We start from the raw sequence: 19853 nt of genomic DNA, 5'->3' as shown, positions 1-19853 counted from the left end.
TAGTCATGCAAGGTGGTGATAGGGGGCACATGCAGAATGTCTGATGCGTGTTCTTAGCGCTTCCACTGTAATGTTAGTTTGCATTGGATGGTGCCGAGCAATCGCAATAGTTGCCTCTGTTGACGTACATCTGGGCAAACTAAGGGAAACTCTGAGTGCTTGAGCTTGTGCTGCCTGCAGAACACGAATATTTGTCTTGCAGGTTTTGTTCAGTACAGGTAGAATACATCTTTAAAAAACCAAGAGAGAGAGGTCTGTAGAGTTTCAGCATTGCGTCTACTGACATCCTCCGCGTCTTTCCTGGCAAGCATTTAAACAACTCGGAAGTTGCTGTCAGGCGCCGTTTCATGTAGGCCACATGCGGGCTCCAACAGGGGTCTCGGTCAATAATTACGCCAAGAAATCTGTGCGTTCTGACATAAGAAATGGTCCGCGCATTGATTGAGATGACATAAGGCGTCATTGGATTGCGAGTAAATGCCACTAGTGCTCATTTTTCTGGTGATATGCTGAGACCTTGTTTACACAAGTAGCTCGCTGTCAAAGTTGCCGCTCTTTGAAGCCGCGCACGTATCTGAGGCCGTGTGACCGCCGAAGTCCAGACGCAGATGTCGTCCGCGTATATTGAAATTTTGATAGTAGTTGATAAGTATTCTGCAAGTTCAACAAGATCGAGGTTGAATAGCATCGGGCTGAGAGCACCGCCTTGAGGAACGTCCCTGCTGGTATAGCGTCGCGTAGTTGGGCCATCGTCAGTTAACACAAAGAATGATCTTGCAGATAGGTAACTTGCAATACACAAAAAGACTCGACCACCTGGGCCAACCGTCGCAAGAGCGTCGAGAATGGCCTCATGTAATACGTTATCGTATGCCCCTTTCACATCTAAGAATAAGGCTGCAGATAAACGCTTACGGGACCTTTCGTGCTGGACATATGAAACGAGATCAATTGTCGATGGAAGAACGGTCACGTTGGAAACCAGCCATGGAATTCCGATAAATCTTGTAGTTTTCAAGGAACCATTCCAGGCGGCCAAGGATTATCCGTTCCATTACATTTCCCACGCAGTTGGCCAGCGCTATTGGGCGGTAAGAGGTGAAGTGGGAATTTTCCCTGCTTCAAAAGTGGCACCAGGTGGTTTAATTTCCATTTGTCAGGAACATTTCTCTCTTGCCATGAGGTGTTGTAAAGACTCAACAATTATATCCGTGCGGATTCTCTGAGATAACGCAAGGCTCGGTATGATATACCATCTGGACCCGGAGATGAGGAGCACCTGCAGAGAGCTAGTGCCACCTGGAGCTCCTCCATTGTAAAAGGAAGGTCCATGCGGAAATCACGAGAATGGGGGACGTCAGCTCGGGCTGGAGGATCCGGACGAGTCGCTTGGTCTGCGATCCATGCACAAAAATCTTCTGCGACATCTATGTCTTGCCGCCCTTGGAAAAGCACGAGCGCCTTGAATGGAAAACGCTGTTCCGAAAAGCAACGCAGACCTCGCACCATTTTCCAAATGTGAGACAGTGGCTTGCGGGGGTCGAGTGTCTGGCAAAACGTTGCCCAACGTTCCGACACTAATCTATCCATACGACGCTGAGTAGACAAACTTAATGCTCAATAGCCTGGCAAGGAAACAAAAGTTCAGGATCGCCAGTCAGCCTCTAGACTCAATGAAGGACTACATTTATCTAGGTTAATTATTTACAGTGGATCCCCCATCATAAGAAGACTAAAAATGGGTTGGAGAGCAATCGGCCGCCATTTCCAGATCCTGACTGGGCGCTCACCCCTGTCATTGAAAAGACAGATGTAGAATCACTGCGTCCTACCGGTGCTAACATACAGGGAAGAAACTTGGAGACTGACAAAGCTCGAAAACAAGTTAAGGATCGCGCAAAGAGCGATGGAACGAAAAATGTTAGGCGTAACGTTAGGATATATGAAGAGTGAAGAGCAAACGATATGAAGCAACGATGATATGAGAGCAGCGATATGAGCAAACGATGATCTGAAGAGCAAACGGGCATAGCCGATATTCTATCTGGCATTAAAGGAACAAAGAATGGAGCTTGGCACGCCATGTAATGCGTAGGTTAGATAACCGTTTCACCATTAGAGTTGCAGAATGGGTGTGAAGAGAGGGGAAGTGCTGTCGAGGACGACAGAAAATTAGGTGGGATGATGAAATTAGGAAATTCGCTGGCGCAAGTTGGAATCAGTTGGCTCAGGACAGGGGTAATTGGAGATCGCAAGGAGAGGCCTTCATCCAGCAGTGGTCTATAAAAACAGGCTTCTGTTGATGATGATGATGATGAATGTCACATAAGAAAAGCTTTAAAACTTGTCCTGCGCTTTTCTTCTCACCCTTTCGCTGTCACCTCCTTTTCTTTCCTCCTTGCGCCTGTTCGCTCTAGCAGCTTTTCACATTTTTATCGTTCGCTGCGCTCGTTCTCTCGGTTACGCCACCGCCGATGACTCCGACACAGACGCCCGCCACAGGAATGGGCGCCTAAGAACTCCGCTCTAAAACGTCGACAGTCATCATCATATTGGTTCTGCGCTTTTATTTATGCTTACGTTACATATTTATCGGTCCGTGCAGGTTATCTTTCTAACACCGTGTTGTATGGCTGCATGCCACCGGGACCAAGCCTCCAAGGTCTCGTCGATGGATGATCGCAGGCGACAGCCAGCTCCAGAAGGCAGACAAAAGCGCCCCCGACGATCATTCCAAGCCGTTTATGCAAGCCCCTTCACGTCGTCACCCCATGGCTCCCATGGGCGCAGGTACAGCAGATAAAACAGTTGACTTCGGCTGACGCCTGATCAGAGAGCTCAAGCCTTTAAATGCGTCTTCATATTGCAAAATAGCGTGCTAGCGTTGGCGGAGAAAGGTACAACTACCACCGTGATGTATTGTATACGGTATAGAAAAGTGGCTATAACTACCAATTTTCGTCATTGAATCAAGATTTCAAAGGCCGCCTGGAATCGGGGAAATTATGATTTAGTATAGAACTTCCTAGTTGTTTCATCGCAAACGTAATGCAGTCAGCAACGACGCCAGAATTTGGATTCTCGCACATTCTCTTCTCTGGTCCACTATTCGGTTATCTTCCTCAGAAAAAGAAAGTCTAATGTAATAAGTTTAAGAAAAAGGTAAAGAATCCCTGAGCAGAAATCTCATTAGCTTTAGGACAGCCGTTATTTATGGCAACACTAAGTGATCCCGACGCTCAACTGTTTGTATTATTCGAATAAGTTGACGCAAGATGCTGCCTTCTGATATGCAATGAATACGGTGATTTATAAACATTAGGCCGCGCAGACAAAGCTCGGCGCATCTCAAATGAACTTTCCATTCGGATAGGGCTATTGACGATTTGGCAATGCTGAATTCCGAATGAAAATTTGAAAACGAAATGTCTGGCCATGAGTAATATGCTATGGCGCTGAACATGAAGATAAGTAAGGCGATGCGCTTTCCACTTTTAGAAAAAAAAAGTGATAAAGAAACAAAGTGAATGTTATTGATTGCTACAGTGTTCTCACTGACGAAGCTCGGTGCGCCTTTTACGAGCTAAATTCGCATTAGAGCTGGATAAGGATTCCCAGTTTGCAGACGCTTCGTTTGCGTTTCATTGACCGTCACGAGTGACGACACACGGACAGCGGGCTATCGCATAAATGCAACGTTGGGACGCTTTCGTAAGCAGCCTGTGGGGCAGAAACTTCTGACTTCGCCTGGTTCGGTTGCTTTCACCCTGATGCTCACAGTCACCAGTCTTCTACGACAATCATCTGCAAGTACTGGAGGGAAGCATCTTCTGCAGTAGCAAGTACAAGGCGTCTGGGTTGCTGATTCGAAGATAGAATCAGGAGTCGTGAGCGCTAATGACGAGAAAAACAAGGTAAACAAAAGAAAGAAAAGGAAATTTCAGACGTCTCTGCCTCCATGTTCCGATCTGCGCCAAGAAAGTTCAATCTGTTCACATAAAGTAATATACTATTTATTCGTTTCTGCAATGTAGTGCTTGTTTCTGCTGCTAGATGTCAGCTGATAGATGTGCCACATAATTCCACACAATGCTATGGCCTTCACAAGATAATGCGGCATCTCATATTGTATAGTTTAATATGACATTTTGAGACCCTCAGAATTTCTTGTTCATTATGCAAAAAAGTTGACGTGTGCAGACAGGACATTATATATATATATATATATATATATATATATATATATATATATATATATATATATATATATATATATATATATATATATATAATTTTTGTCTTTTTGTCGTCGTTTGGCGGCGACTGCTTTGACTCACCGGCTGGTCTTATGGGGAAGTCGATCTCACGCACGACGCGCGTACGCTACAAAAAATTTTGGGAACGTTGTCGCCAATTCAACGGCCATACCTTTGACTCGGAATTTTCACTGCTGGCTGGATGGAACTGCGTGTCCGCGACGAACTTGTGTTTGAGCTTTTGCATTGTTGCTGTCGACTGTATGTTATCTGTATGTTCTTGTAAAGTTTGAGGAGATCTTTTACAAAAAAACTGCCGCTGCGTATTTCTTCCTCTTCTACGACCTTCTTCTTACCCGCTTGAACATAATTTACCAAGAGTTGCACTTGAAGAGCAATACATCAGTGCAAAGCGACATCACCGTTCCGAGAAAAAAAAAAACTTGAAGCACGCTAACTATTTCACGAAAACTAATAATCCTACGGGGAGTTCGAGCGAATGACTTACCATACGTCACACTGTCTTCCTGCATCGTCAGAATTTTGCTACCCTTGTTTCGCGGTGCTCGTCTAGGGAAATTGGCTCCGCTTTCATGCGCTGCGCAAACTCCGTTGGCCAGGCCGCCGAGGGGGGATCAATATTCGGCGTGTTCAGCGGGTCCCGCATGGCACCAAGCGAGCGTGTCCCGATGGATTGCTCGCCGGTAGATTGGATCCGCGAACGTGAGCCGCCACGAGCAGTTTAGGCCATCCGTTCACTGTCTACGTCCTCGTTTCCGCGTGCGATTGCAGTTTCTTCGAATCCTCTTTCCAAATCTCCGGACGCCCCTGCGAAGGCACACTGAAGCACGTGCAAAGCAGTAACAACCAGAGCTTGTATTCCCTTGGTTTAAAAAAAAGCCGCGGATACCATCCCACGGGATGGCACTTTCGCCTCCGTGATCCCTGTATATTCTTTTTCTCTGAATAGAGAAATGCTTACGTACAGAAGGTTACGAAGGCGAAACAAATCACGCGTAATCTGGCCGCATCCATTGTAGTGTGTGGTGAGAAACAGCGCACCTGCTGGCACGAGTGAAAGAAGTTGGAGCTTTTCTCCCAATGCAAATCAGTAGCGCTATAGCTGAAGCAATATTATGCGTGATGTCCATTACCGCCTCCTGCAGCATCGGCGGTAGTTAATGACAGCTGAATCCACGCAAGCAATGTTGTTTCGAGAAGGGGAGAGGTTTAGTCAGCGATACTTCTATTGCGAGCCGTCTTCCCTTGTGTATACGTAGGCGGCGCTCTTCGCTGTTTAGCGAATCGGACAGACACGACGCTCTCTTCAATCTGTTTCAGATATATACAACCCGACTTTCCACTTCTTCCCACTGGCACAGTTTATATTCTTTCAAGTGGGCTTTCGTTTGTGGATAAGCAGGAGGGCCTGGCGTGAACCGGCCATTTTAACACGCGCTAGCGAGGCCTTGCCAACGATCGTCAGGGTGCAGTATTCATTGCCGCATAATGGGCGCAGTGACACAAAAGGTCGTCTTGGACTGGCTATTTTACGAGCCCGCTGTCATCGTCCTCCCGGTAAATCATGACTTCTTCCAGGATTTTTTAAATGAAATTATTGCGAATCACCCTGGTGTTTTAGCGACGCATGCCGGCGGAGATCAAAAAGATCAGAGGAGTGGGTCCATTTATGTAACAGCTATATATATATATATATATATATATATATATATATATATATATATATATATATATATATGTTCGTGCTTTTGTTCGAAACTTATGGAAAGTATTTCCACCCGCCTTAAAGGAACACTGCTTTATTTATGGTAGTAAAACATATTTTCATAAATTTTATGAGTGCATAATAGGAACACACGAGTCATTAAGGACCACAAATTTGTCCAGCAACTGCCATCCGTCAGTCGTTCTTCATTATATTTTGACATCAGCATAGTAAATTCGGGACGAAAAGTCCAGAAACGACATAAACCTCGAAAATTGATTTTTTTTCGTATACCCTTGGCATGCAGGCTGAAACCAAGCACTACGGTTTAAGTACGCCTGTTCGACCAATGTACTGCATTCCCGGAATGACACGTTGCAATGTGGAATCACGCTGCAATTCTACACGTGTAACCTTCACGTGAAGTTTACATCTCCCGTTTTTCGATGGAGAAACTTCTACGAAACATTTCTCTATCAAAAACAAGAAAATCTTATATAAATAGTGAAGCTGAAGGTACCTGGAAGTGGTCTGTAAATCACGGCTTTCTTAACCAAAGAGAATAGAAGCTCTATTCTAGATTTTTTGTGTGTCTCTGTGTGTCTCTGCTGGCAAAAGTGAACGAACCGCGGAAACACGGGGCCAAATTGCATCGACGCCTTGCTTTCTGGCGTAGCACATGCTGTCGACACTAGCGCTCGAGCGACAGTACACATGCGGGTCCCATCGTATATACCGGTAGGTCAAGTTGTCTTAACGAGCTGCGCTGTTCACCGACTTAATATCCAACTAGTAGCCGTCTGTGATACGTACTCTGCTCCGGGCCATCAGTGTCGCTATTTGATTGAGTGACTACGTTACAGCTGGATCGTTGTTCCATCGCGCATCGCGGTGCTTCGGTTGGTAAGCAGCCTGTATACTGGCTTTTCTCGCACCTGTTGATGACTCGCGAAGAAATGCTTTGCTGCTTAGTGTGGTGCTGGAACCTTATGTTATCGGAAGTACTTTCAAATGTTTTTGTTCCCACGAACTGAAGCATGGTGTCCAAATCGGTGGTTTTTGTCGCGCAAAAGGATGGCAACAGTGGACGGACACTTTAATATAGCACAGTAGCTGCAGCCGATGGGCAGCCAACATTGGGAAGCCTTTCCTATAACCCCAGCGTCGCAGGAGAAAGCAAGCATTATCGTATGTCCGTGGCACCAAAATACGCAGGAGAAAGACGGGGACAGCGAGTTAACCGAAAAAAATCGGATGCACGAAGGACGCGCGAGCCAGGTTTCCCGCAGCCGCTGAGCGAAACAGTGCAGCAGATATTTGGGAGCAGTAGAGGCGGCACAGATCACCGCACGCCGAACGGTTAGTCGACAAGCAGCCTACATAGTTTAAATTAATTTGTGGGGCTTTGCGTGCCAAAACTGTGGTATGATTATGAGCCACGCCATAGTGAGGGACTCCGGATTACTTTTGGCCACGTGGAGTTCTTCAACGTTCACCCAAACCTAAGTGCGCGGCTGTTTTTCGCTTTTCGCCCCATATAAGTGCGGCCACCGTGACTGCGATTCAATACCGCGACCTCGTGCTTGGCAGCCCAACACCATGGCCACTTAGCAAACCACGGCGGGTAGCCTACATAGCCAAGGAAGGCAACATGGCGGGTCATCACGTATCATACTCTGCCCATGCGCCTCGGCGCTTCAGCGGCACTTTTGACAGGAGGCACCGCCCCGGAAAGGGACGCGCCGATGTAAATATGCACGCGCTTCCGTGGTCCGCATACTTTTGCTCACGGGTGTACGTATGAAGGTTTGCAAACCACGTGTGGTGAAACTGCAATCGCACGGGTAAGAAATAAAGCGGAAAGTGGTTAAACTACTGTGCGTGTGTAATGTTCTGCGGAAACCAATCTTTCGGCACAATTCCATTCTTATTTTCCGACGCCGTGCTCTTCAGACGGGCTGTCTGTGGCGCCACTTGTATTCGCTCAAAACTTAATACGGTAAGTGGGCATCGTCTTGGAGGTAAATCGATTGGATAAACTATAACTTTGGGCGTGGAATGTTTGCGGATCCAATTTCAGGGCTCAATTCCAATTTTTTGGCGATCCCGTGGCCTTTACCTACAGAGACTAGATCAGGGAGGCCACTGATATTCGTTCAAAACTATTAGTCGAGGAGGTAAACTATGATTAATCTAAAAGGCTCATATCACAAAAGGTGCAGAGAATTCCATAGTTTGCGAACACCAGAAGACCCAAATAATAAATATGCTAACAGATTAAACAGCCATATTTCAGTAGAAATCAAGCATCAGAAACAATATAAGCGCAAATATGACAGCTAACACTGTGCTTTTCTTTTATTGTTGAAATATACTCGATAAGGATTGAGCCCACCTTTTTTAGAGCATGTATACAGGATATAGAATGCTCATAAAGATTTTGTACACCTCGTTTTTTTTTCTAAACAGTTGTCCTTTTGCATATGCAAATTTTACAAAAGTTATACGATCAAAACTCGTTAGCAAGTGCGTCTCTATTAGTCTATAGGCTTAAGTAAACTTGAAAATCTTTGTCGGTGAAAGCCCGGTCCATAGAAATTAGTGGACGAAAATTCCTGCAGAACCGACCTCACGATGAATATTGACGTCGGTGCAATTAGCATCCATAGAATTTAGCGACATACCTCCGTGGCACCACCGCAGCGTATTGAGTACGAGGCGCCTACTGCAACCTGGCTCCTCTGTCGCGCATCCCTCTGCACATGCTGAGTCATCCAGCGGTGCAGTTGCGAAGTTCACGCAGTGTCTTAAACTATGATAAGAGAGAGAGAGAGCAAGGACAGGAAAGGCAGGGAGGTCGAATACTGTCTAAGCATACATGAGGCTTGTTCGATTCCGCGTATCACCGGCGACATTTTATGTTTTTGTTTCCTTTTCACTGAAGACCGCGCCCACACTCACTGGCACATGCCCAGTGGTCCAAGCTGGCGTGAACCAAGTTCATAATAGCGGCACGTGCCAGATGACACATACCACACATACCAAAGCACCAACTTTGACGTCAAAGAAACTCCACGAAGAGTGGCACATACCCTATGATACATACTCATTGACCCGATTGGCCGTGAAAGAGGTTCATTGGAGGGCTGCACTCACCCAGCGTCACACGTTGTGTGACCCCAAGTTGACCCAACTGTTGGTTTCGAACACCGTTCTCTAAGCACAGCAGTCGGTGCTCTAACCATTAGACCCCGAACTATCCAAGGAACCAAGTTATGGGAAAGCGCTTAGAGATATAATCAGAGCGACGCCGGCAAGTGCATGAAGTATCCTAAATATATTAATCGCATTAGAAGAGGGCGACCGTGATTTAACTCTCTGTAGACAACCGATTGATGTTAGAGAAGAGCGAGCACAGAACCTTTGTGAACGTCTAATGGAAACTTTTGCGGGATTTGCATGTGAGTAAAGCATTTCGCAGTGTAATTGTATTAGGAAAGACTGCCGATAAATGGAAGGGCTCGTGAAGATGTGATTATCAGCGGAGCCTCAGGAGTAAATATTCACAAGCGCTGTGGTAGTCCTAATACCATCCATTATCTTACCTTAGCGATCAGCAAATGCCTGCCAATCAAGGAGCGAGTTCCAGCATCCTCGGCCCCTGTGACCACCTCAAATACCGTACACCCACTTTGGCTATGTCCTCATTATCATGAGACTTACGATTACGATAATAATAATGGATGCGCTGAAGCCAGATAAGCCTAATACGTTCACCTGTTTGGTGACATACGATAAGTCTGCAAAGACATTGCTGCAGTTCCGGCACCATGAAGAGGTACAAGATTTTATTAGACCTTCTCGTATTCCCCACATGGCCTGGCGGTGAATCCTCCCGAAATAAAAAACATAATTAAATATTAAGAATGAAAGAGAGATAAAACGAAATAATTACGTAAGGAAGACCTGGAAAACAAAAATACAAGGAGTAAAACTAAACATCTGTTATCAGCAACGCCTTCTGGAGACGAACACGCCAAAGCGCAATCACATCGCAAACTAATTTCTGACAAAAATAACACATGTACGATACCACAAGCGCTCACTATTATCCTCACATACGAAGTTTAGTGTGCCATATCATGGCACAATAGTGCCATGATATGGAGTGCCATATTATGGCACAATAGAGAACCGCATTTCTCATCTAAAAGGGCCATTATTGGCCAATTTACACATCTATCGCCCGATAAAATAGATTGCTTTGATTTTTAACGCCTTATTTATGTTTTGTTGTTGTTTAAAACTGCTTTTCTTTTTCATTAATTCGCTGGTGCGAGCAGGTTTTATGATGGAACGACAAGTGGCTGCCGTAAGCATTTTTCACGCTGCATCTGTGCTGTCTTGCACGCTCATTCAAGGCCTGCCGCAGCTGTTCAAAGTCAACTTTACCACAATACAACGGCACTTCAAGATGACATGACTATAGTATAAGTGGAAAGATTAGTTTGGACGAAAGGCGGTGCCGTTCAGAGTATGCTTTTTACGCCCTATTTATTTAGCGCATTTATTACATAACCTTAATTGACGCCGAATACAAGGTGCAGGTTCACCTGTTTTCCTGAGCTTAAGTATATCACCGCGGTAAATTATTGCACGGATAAGTTCCCAAGCGAATATTGCTAAGGCATTTCATATACAGCGCTTGCCCGTCTTTTGCAGCAGCGCTCCTTTTGTACGACACTACAAGAGTGAATTTGATTTTCTTTTAGAATCTTGGGACTGTGAACACCTGTCCATAATGGTTCGTTATACAGGCTATTTTGCCTTCTTATTCTGGTCGTCTCCATGGCTATGTTGACCCGCTGCAAAATAATGTGACCTAGGCTCGTAAATAAGATTTTGTGCGTAACAACTGTAACAGTAAAGTTACAGTTGGTAATGCACACTTGCAAGTCTGGTCTTTCCCATTTTTTTTTTCAGTTTTTTTAACCCCATGTAATTACAGTTATGCATTGAAACCAGCTCACGCCGTTCTCGATATTACTATAATTTTGTGTTTACTGTACTTCAATTAAGTCCGAAGAGCTTAACTCAGAGTGCTCCCGCCCGATATTCTGAGTTGCGATATAGGCAAGCAACCATGTAAAGTGGGAGGCGTGTCAAATATCTGCCAACTAATCGAAAGCGCCGAACTAACAAAAAAGAAAGGAGATGCGAACCAAGGCAATCATCGGAGTTGATAATGCACATACACGCACACGCACAAAAGAAACCATGTCTCGGCAGAAGTATAAGTTAAACCGACTGCGCATGTAAAGATTCCGCATACTTAGGAAAGAAAAACATAAATATGAAAATAATAGTTCAACAATTGATTACATGCGTTCTGAAAGAAAAACTGATGTATCGCGGGCTGGGCGGCAGGAAATTAGATTACAGTAAGAGAGGATTGCGGTACTGCCTCAAATTTGGCACATACGTCACGTAGCGAGGCGAACAACAGAGAGATAGGCTCAGGTCATACGAAGAGATCATTGGTTGCCATCTTTCTTTTAAACTTTAGCTTTTTTCTACTTGTATTGTTCGTCTACCTCACACATTTTTCGTATTTTCCTTTTCTTTCAATTGCTGGCCAACGTGCCTCTGGTCAATTTCGCAGCCTGTTTAACTTCAGGCCATCAGGCATCATCCCCACCGAGCAGATCTGCCGCCGGCCGCCCCCCTATAAACAAGTGCACGTAAAAATCAATTTGGCATTGCGAAAACGCTAACGCAGCTTTAACTTTGCGTTATCACTGGCGTTTGCTTTGCAGTAGATCTCGAAAAGAGGCGCAGTCCATTCCCGGCCGTTGCCCCCAGGCTACGCCTCGCACACATACCGTGATTAGGGGCTCGCAGAAAAAGAAATGAAAAAGGAAATAGAAAGTGAAACCACTCTTGATTTCCTTGCGTGAATTCTTCCTATATTTCTTTTTCTTCGCTCGATACGTAGATCAAATTGCAGAACAGCCTCTAGGGCTTCGCAGACGGGCGAAAGGACCACCGGTAATCACAACTTTGGGTACCGTGATGCCATTACTGAGGCTGCCATCGGCATCGTTGCCAGCGAACGGAACTTTCTGCCGTTCTTAGCCCCAGTGGATACGATATCTATTTTTTTACCGCTTTTGGGTGTGGCTTGCGGGACTCAAATACCTCTATGGGTGCTGCTACCACATGTATCCAAGGTAAAAGAAATACTAGACCTCCATGTAGGCAACTTATTCTGTACTGTGTTCTAGAAGAATAGACTTCTTTCTTAACAACAAACCGAGTTTCAGCGTTGCATCTGAAATATGTTGAGGTTACTGATATCTTTGTTATGGACAAATATATGGAAAAGCAGTAAATTTTTTCCGCTCGTTCCAAACGTCTTTTTCTGGAAGGAGTTCATTTATGTGGCATTAGAGCAAATCCTTGTATTCTATCCATATTTAATTGCTGAGGAAGAAAGGCATACTAATGAACTTTAATTTTCTTATTATCATAGGCACCGCTGCCGTTGAAGATGTGCTGCCAAAAAATCTGTCCGAATGTCTCTTGCAAGTGCTGTGTGTAGAACGAAAAAAATTAAGCGGCTTGGCAAATACTTGGTGTATGCATGTATGCTCGCAAGTGCAGGACTTCGCTTAAAAACCACAAAAGTTTGCTCTGACTAATAGAGCCCACCTTCTTTTTGTGCGATTGTGGAAAACTGGGTGCTTTTCAATGAAACTTTAAAAAAAACATTCTCTTCAACATCCCTGAAATTCCGTGAGTGGTCCACGGCTAAGCGGGCGGAGTGCACTTCTTTGAATACAGACAAGTATTTTGTGCGAGTTGACGGTCACAAAACTGAAACGACCACTGATCGTGTTTTCATCGATGCGAAATGACACTGCTTATTCATAACAAGAACGTCTACACCCTTTTGCGGAAAGAGTCAATTAAGCATATCCAGCGCGATGTACGACTTCCAAGTCGGCAAACAGTTTCGATCATCAGCGCTTGAAAATTCCGCTTTGTTTTACAAAACTGGCATCCCACTGAAAGATGGCCGATTGTCAGACAAACTTTGGTGTATGTGCATCCCATCTATACTTTTTTTCAATGCAGAGGCAGTTGGAAGTGTTCCTGCATGTTAGCTTACGACGTCATTGTTGCAAAAAACTGCGCATCGCGTTACTAGGAAGAACAATGCCATCATCTACCACTCCAACAACATGTTGAGCAGTAACAATTTTTGTTTAAGTTCTCGACTCTACTGTTCCGCCTTCACCAGCGCGAGCAGTGGATAAGCAGCGTGCTCCTCGTGAAGTGTTTCTTTACCTCGCAGCGTAGATATGCGCGTGCCTCCAGAACATGCTTACAATTTGCTTAATTGGATTACAGGCCCAGCAGAACTTAATGGAAGCTGACGACAAGCCTGGAAATCTGTAGCGTGCAGTTGGTCAGCGATGAGACATCGAAGATCCCTTCGTCTCCGTTACGTGTGTGCCAACAATTTCCCCGCAGGCCTACCTTTGTGTACATATGTGTCCCGTGATTCGCTCTGTTTGATAAAGAATTCTCAAAACATCAACAGGGCAGTTCAACCAGCTTCGGGCCGGCGCGGATCATACTTGCCGTGCGTTCTGGCGAGAAAATTATGACACCTCTGCAATACGATGGCACAAACATAGAAGTGTGCTCCCTCGAGCCACAGGTATACGATAGCGACACACATTTGTGCGCGTAGAAATAAACGTATTACTACAAGCGACATATGTATCGAGCGATTGACAATATATGAGCTCGCCACCGTAGAGTGTGTGCTGGAAGACACAAGTAAATAGGCGCCACTACGAGCACCAGACGGCCATCGTAAGGCGCTAACAGTGTGCTGGCGAGCAGCGCGGCCAATGTCAGTGCTTACAGCAATGACACGTGGTGCAGACGATGGGGCAAATGCGCAAGCACGGCGCTTCCAGCGATATTGAACTCGGTTTAATTTTCAGTGCCTGAACAATCCAATAACGCGTTTTCGTGCGTCTGCTCTTAAAGTAGGTCACTGCCTGTATGAGGTATAGGTCACATTCATAGCATCGAATAGTATATAAAAGAAGCAAGTAATTTCAAATCGCGATGAATATGCAGCCCGCAAATTAAGCTCGACGCGACAAGCTGGTAGCTGGAAATCCAGCCGTTTCTTATTTTGCTGCACGCTTTAACATAGTTTCATGCTATTAAGACGAGAGCCCTATAGACGGTTCGTGGGACAAAAAATCCCATGCCCGGCGTTGTGGCATCAATGTTCATAGGGACTAGAACCCTCAACCCTTTCGACGGAGTCGAACCCTCTTGGAAATACGGACTACCCGGCCATATCTCCAAGTTGGATTCCAATTGTCGTCGCGAACATTCCCTGTCGAACCCACGACCTTTGGTGGGAGTCGAACCCAGTTGGAGATATTAGCGAACCAGCCATATACCCAGTTGGATTCCAATTGACATTGTGAAGGTCGCGAATCGAACCCCCGGACCTTTGGTGGAATCGGACCCACGACCTGTGGGGTTCATTAATGCAAAGTTAAGTAAGGCACAGTTAATCAGGGTACAGTTAATTAAGGCACTCGTACCCACGATCTTCAGGGGGAGTCGAACCCCTCGCGTTCCAGGACCTCGCCATTCTTGCTCCGTGACCTGGCTCTTGTGTTTTTATCCCTGCAGCCGTGCAAACTCGTTGCTGCCTTTCAACGTGATGACTGTGGAACGCGACGGGAAAAAAAGACAAAGTTAGGGGCTGAAAATCCGGCAGCGAGGTCACTATCCATTCGACTGAGGTATGCGCAAGGTGAGCTTTAGTTTATGATTATTGGTAATTACATTTCAACGTAGAAATTTGCAACTGCACGCAGACTGTGTTGATAGCCGAAATTTTTGTTGCCGAGCATGGTACCGTCAACTTTCACCGTCGCCTCACAAAAACGCGGTTGTGCAAGCCTTTTCAACAGTTTTCCTGAGAAAACAGAGCGACGTCATGTGACAATACGCGAACAGCCCGTGCCTTCGGCTCCGATCCTTGGGACATAGACGACGTTACTATTCTTGTCATTCGAATAGTACGAATGTCTGGTACGTGGACTGACCGTTCAACCGCTTCTTAGCTGCTTTGACGGTGCTTTCTTTTTGTCTTTGCAGTCGCGGTTGACCACCACGGTGTGTGAAAAGTGCGGTAAACTCCGGGGCTATATTTAGGACCTTTCGACCTCGTAACTCTGCGCACGTTACAAACCGCGGCGCCGTACGTGCCTTCTGGTGGAAATAGCTCCCACGGGATTTGACAGTTTCTTTTTTTTTTTTTTTGCGAGAACTTCACCTGGGCATGGAAAGGGGGACGTGACCATGCGAGCCCGCCCGACGACCTTTTCTTGTACAGAGGACGCGGCAGCTCTCTGTTGGATAAACTGAGCTCGATTCGAAGCACTGCACCCTTTTCCCGTAATGGATGTCCCGCTCTCTGGAATACGCTGGGCGAGGCCTCGTCTCTTCACAAATCTAACGAAGTGTAGTGTCGACGAGCACTACAGATTGGAGCGCGAGCAATCTTTGACCGCTGGTTCCAGCATTCGACTGCTATACTAGTGAAATGTGAAGAAGATTATTACATCTATCGCCTCGTGTCAGCGCACTAACCTTCATCTATTCGTCACTATGAGACAGCTTGAACACTTTCAGCATGGCCAGGGACGAACATGCGACCTGATATTATACTAGAGCCGATCTTATGAACATGAGCCCATTTCACGCTCGAAGAGCAAATATGCGAAGTTGTAGCCTGCTAGTTTTACAAATAAAATGAAATAAACGCAAGGTGCATACAAATTAGACGCCAGTATAATCGACGACAGCTCTTCTAGCGTTACGTGACTAAACTGGTTTTATTTCATCGTTATTTTTTTTTCGTGGCGAATATACGACAGGCAGGAATTTTATCTTGCTCAGCGAACATCTGATGCCGATGCTTCTTCAGCACAAAACGTAAGAAATGAGAACTCAAGGAATGTCATAGCACAAAGCTGAAGTTTGCTGCTAAGGAGCTGGTAGCGAAATTTACTGTGCGGCATCCAAGTAGAAAGCAACGTTTGCACTTCCGGTCGTTATTCCTCGTTAGCTTTCGGAATCACCGGAAGTGAAAAGAACCTACGCCGAAGAGCTCCACTCCTGAAGTAAATGTAATGTCTTATTCCGCGCTTAATAAAACGTTATCAAGCACTCGCTTTCATTTCTTAGCGCAAAGAGTTTACATTCAACATTTTTTGCTTCCGGCAGCAAAAATCCTCGTGGCCTATGCTCTAAAAGACCATAATATTGGCGGGCTTAAGGGGACGTTCAGAGCTATTTTTCCTGACTTGGGAAGAAAGTGAGCGATGAGTTCCACCTCAAAAACGCCTTCTGCCTACATAAATATATATAGAGAGAAACAAAAGAATGGCAATGCCATATGGCTTCCACTAGGGCAGTGAACACTTCTCCGGTGTTTCTTTTCTTTTGAAGTAAGTTACAGCAACGCTTTTAGAATGGAATCGCTTACTTTAAGTACATTCAGTACAATACAATACTAAGTTTCCTCTCACTTCGGTAACCTGAATATTGACGTTTGCTCACCACATTCAGTGAGGAAGGTAGACTGAAGTATAGCATCAAACACGCACCGCTGAAATATGAAAAGTTAGAGCCGCTCATATTTTTTCATCACGACGGCTTCACGGCCAGTGAGCTATGGGCCTTCGTGCGGTTCTTGCTCGAAACCCCCGTCTCACGCCTAAGAAAAAAATAAAAGGCGCGCGGGAAAGGATGGAAAGATAACTGAGCGTTCGTCGGAAACACAGGAAAACGAGGACGCCACTAAATCTTTAGATGAAAAACGCTCCGCTGCGTTGCCTCTTCGAGCAAAACCGCGAGTGCCGCTTCCACGGTCAAGGTATGACGAACAATTTCCTCGAAAGAACCGGAAGTACTTTAAACGGCTAGAGAGCTATCATCCCACTACCTGCGCACGGAGCGATTTCTTGACTTAAAGGCTGGAGGAAAGAGAAGTTTAGAGAAATGCGAAGGCTGCTCGTGCAAGAACTTTTGAAATGCACAATCCAGAATAGATTGCAGTTCCAAGTGGAACCGGAAACCCTGATGTGTCTTAATTTTTTTTCTAAAGCCGTTGCTATAGTGCCGACTGCAATCACGGTAGACGAACACCAAAACAGCACTGCCTTATTTGTTCTTTGTATAGGACATTGAGGTACATCTTCGTTTAGATTTCCACCCATTTGCTGTACAATTTCATGTGCATTAACTGCCTCTGCAATACATGCGTTCATTGTTTCCTTACTTTTATTTGTTCTTTGAAAATTGTTCAGTTTCAGAAAACTACTCGCCATTTGTAATGCAGCCAAATCCTATTTCTTGTTCCTTACCTTTTTTAATATCTTTCTTGTGTGCCTCAGTAATGTTCCGGTATTCTCTAGCAATAAGTTTTATTTCAGAGAACGGGAGTGCCCCATCCCACTCCTTGAAGACTCTGGTCTATAGCGTGCTGCAGGTTTTGAATAAGAAATATGCATGCGACAATTTCACTTTCAGGAACGGTGCGCACCCGATGTGGTAGAATAGATTGTTCAGAAACCATTGAAGATGACTGTCATTGTAGATGAATAGCCGAACGCATCTAGAAAGCTACTCGCTTTACGAAAGGAGTTATGCGCCTGACGGAAGTACGTTTATTGCAGCGAGGATATTGCATTATTTATGATTTAGTCCCATAATTCCGTCGAGAACCGAGCCATCAACCAGCGCATATGTAGTGATAGTATAGGTGGCTATACACGTACGACTTTTCTTCATAGGTGGTTATAGAGACCAGCAGCGCAAGCGCCGGCGCGGACGGTGACTGCTATCCTCCTCCTCTGACAGTCGCCAAAGGGAGAGAGCACAGGGAGAGGAGGAGCGCTGTTCTTCCGGAGTGCTCCGCAACAGAATATAAACTCTTTTTTTTTTTTTTTTGGCCCATCCAAGCTCTCGCGCTACAGTGCGTACTTTTCAAAAAAGGAAACCACCGCGCAACTCGGCTGTGCGATAACGCGGGCCATTTGCATCCGCGACTTTGTATCTGCGGTCGATGTCAGACCGCTAACGAAGCCCACGGAAATGGGGCGAAAAGAGACATAAAAAAGCTATTCCCTTTGAAAGGAAACATCTCAGTAACTTCTTTCCCCCTGTTATTCGTGTGTGTTTTTCTTTTTTCTTTTTTGCAGTGCAATCGATTTCGAGTGTAAACATCGTTAGCGAAAGCCGAGTCTTAGGTTTGTTTCGCCATTTGCATTGTATAGATATAGCTAAAGGCAATACTGTCACGGCTCTACTCAGCAAGCGATGAAGCGAGCGACCGCATAGAGGAACACAAGTACTGTTTTCTTTTTATTTGAAATGTACAAATTATCGGGCAAAGGAAAACGAAGAAAAAAAATGGACCAAAATACATTCGGACGCAGATGGAAGCCGAACCCAAAACCTCCGCATTACGTGCGCGGTGCTCTGTATACCACCAGGGCCGAGAGTGCGGCTCACTAATGCACACGCGGCTATTGTATACAAAGAGATAAATGCCATAGGCAGCGTTATGCAGGACGGACCGCCGAGGTAGGTTGATGGCAGATGAGCGAGAAGACCAAGGCACGTTGACGGCAGGCAGAGGAGTGCGACTGCTCTGCACAAATTGAGGTACGATTGCGGCTGCGAAGCCGTCCATTTCTTGAGATAGACGCCACCATACGCAATGCGTATAAGGCGGCACTCGGCCTCCTCGGGAGCACGAGCACCGAAAAATTCATGGCGCTGGGAGTCCACAACACGCTGGACGAAATAGCCGAAGCACAGAGAACGGCGCAACTCGAGCGTCTCTCTGAAACGAGAGCCGGAAGAAAGATACTGCGGGACCTTGGCCTCGAGCCGAGGGAAGCCGAGGAGCAGAAAGACGTACCTATACCGGATAGCATCAACAGAAAGCTCAGGGTCTGCCCGATCCTGAGGAACGTGAACCCCGAGCACAACAAGGAGCGGAGGTAGGCGAGGGCCAGGGCTCTCGTGGACCTCCACGCCAGAGAAGAAGGCGCCATCTACGTGGACGCGGCGGAGTATCGAGGGAGCAGCGACGCATACGCGGTGCTGGCTGTTGGGGCATCGATGGGTGCAACGAAGACCGCGGCGAGCGTCCGGACTCGAGAGGCGCACCGGGCGGAGGAGGTGGCCATCGCCTTGGCCGTCTCCGTCCCCGGATGCACTACAGTGTTGCGTGACTCTAGAACGGCAGTGAAGAACTACGCCAAGGGTAGGGTATGTAGTGAGGCTGCGCGCATACTGCGCAAGGCCGAAGACATCGGACGCAAAAGCGCTGTGGTGATCAAGTGGTTTCCAGCCCACATGGGCAGTGACGTGTCGGAACGCGGGAACGTGAACCACAACGAGACGGCCAACTCGGCCGCGCGAGGACTAACCAACCGCGTAGCTGCAAGCACGGCCGACTCGGAGTGTTGGTCGCGGTGCAGTGCCAAGGACAATATGACCACCTTCAACGAAATAGTGAAGTGGTACGGACTTAACAGACAGACTATGCCGCCACCTCACCCGGGGCTTACCCGGAAGGAGGCAGTGTTATACAGGCAATTATAGACGGGGTCCCTGCTCACCCCGGCGCTAGCTAAACACGTGTGTCCGAGCGTGTACGCGAGTGACGTGTGTAGACTGTGCGCTAAGGAGAGAGCCACCGCGGCTCACATCCTTTGGGACTGTAGTATAAATCCAGGAGAAGCCAGCGA

Source organism: Dermacentor variabilis, chromosome 10 (genome assembly GCF_050947875.1).
Source record: "Dermacentor variabilis isolate Ectoservices chromosome 10, ASM5094787v1, whole genome shotgun sequence".
Taxonomy (NCBI): domain Eukaryota; kingdom Metazoa; phylum Arthropoda; class Arachnida; order Ixodida; family Ixodidae; genus Dermacentor; species Dermacentor variabilis.
The sequence above is the reverse complement of the archived record's forward strand: the minus strand, read 5'-3'. Positions refer to the sequence as shown.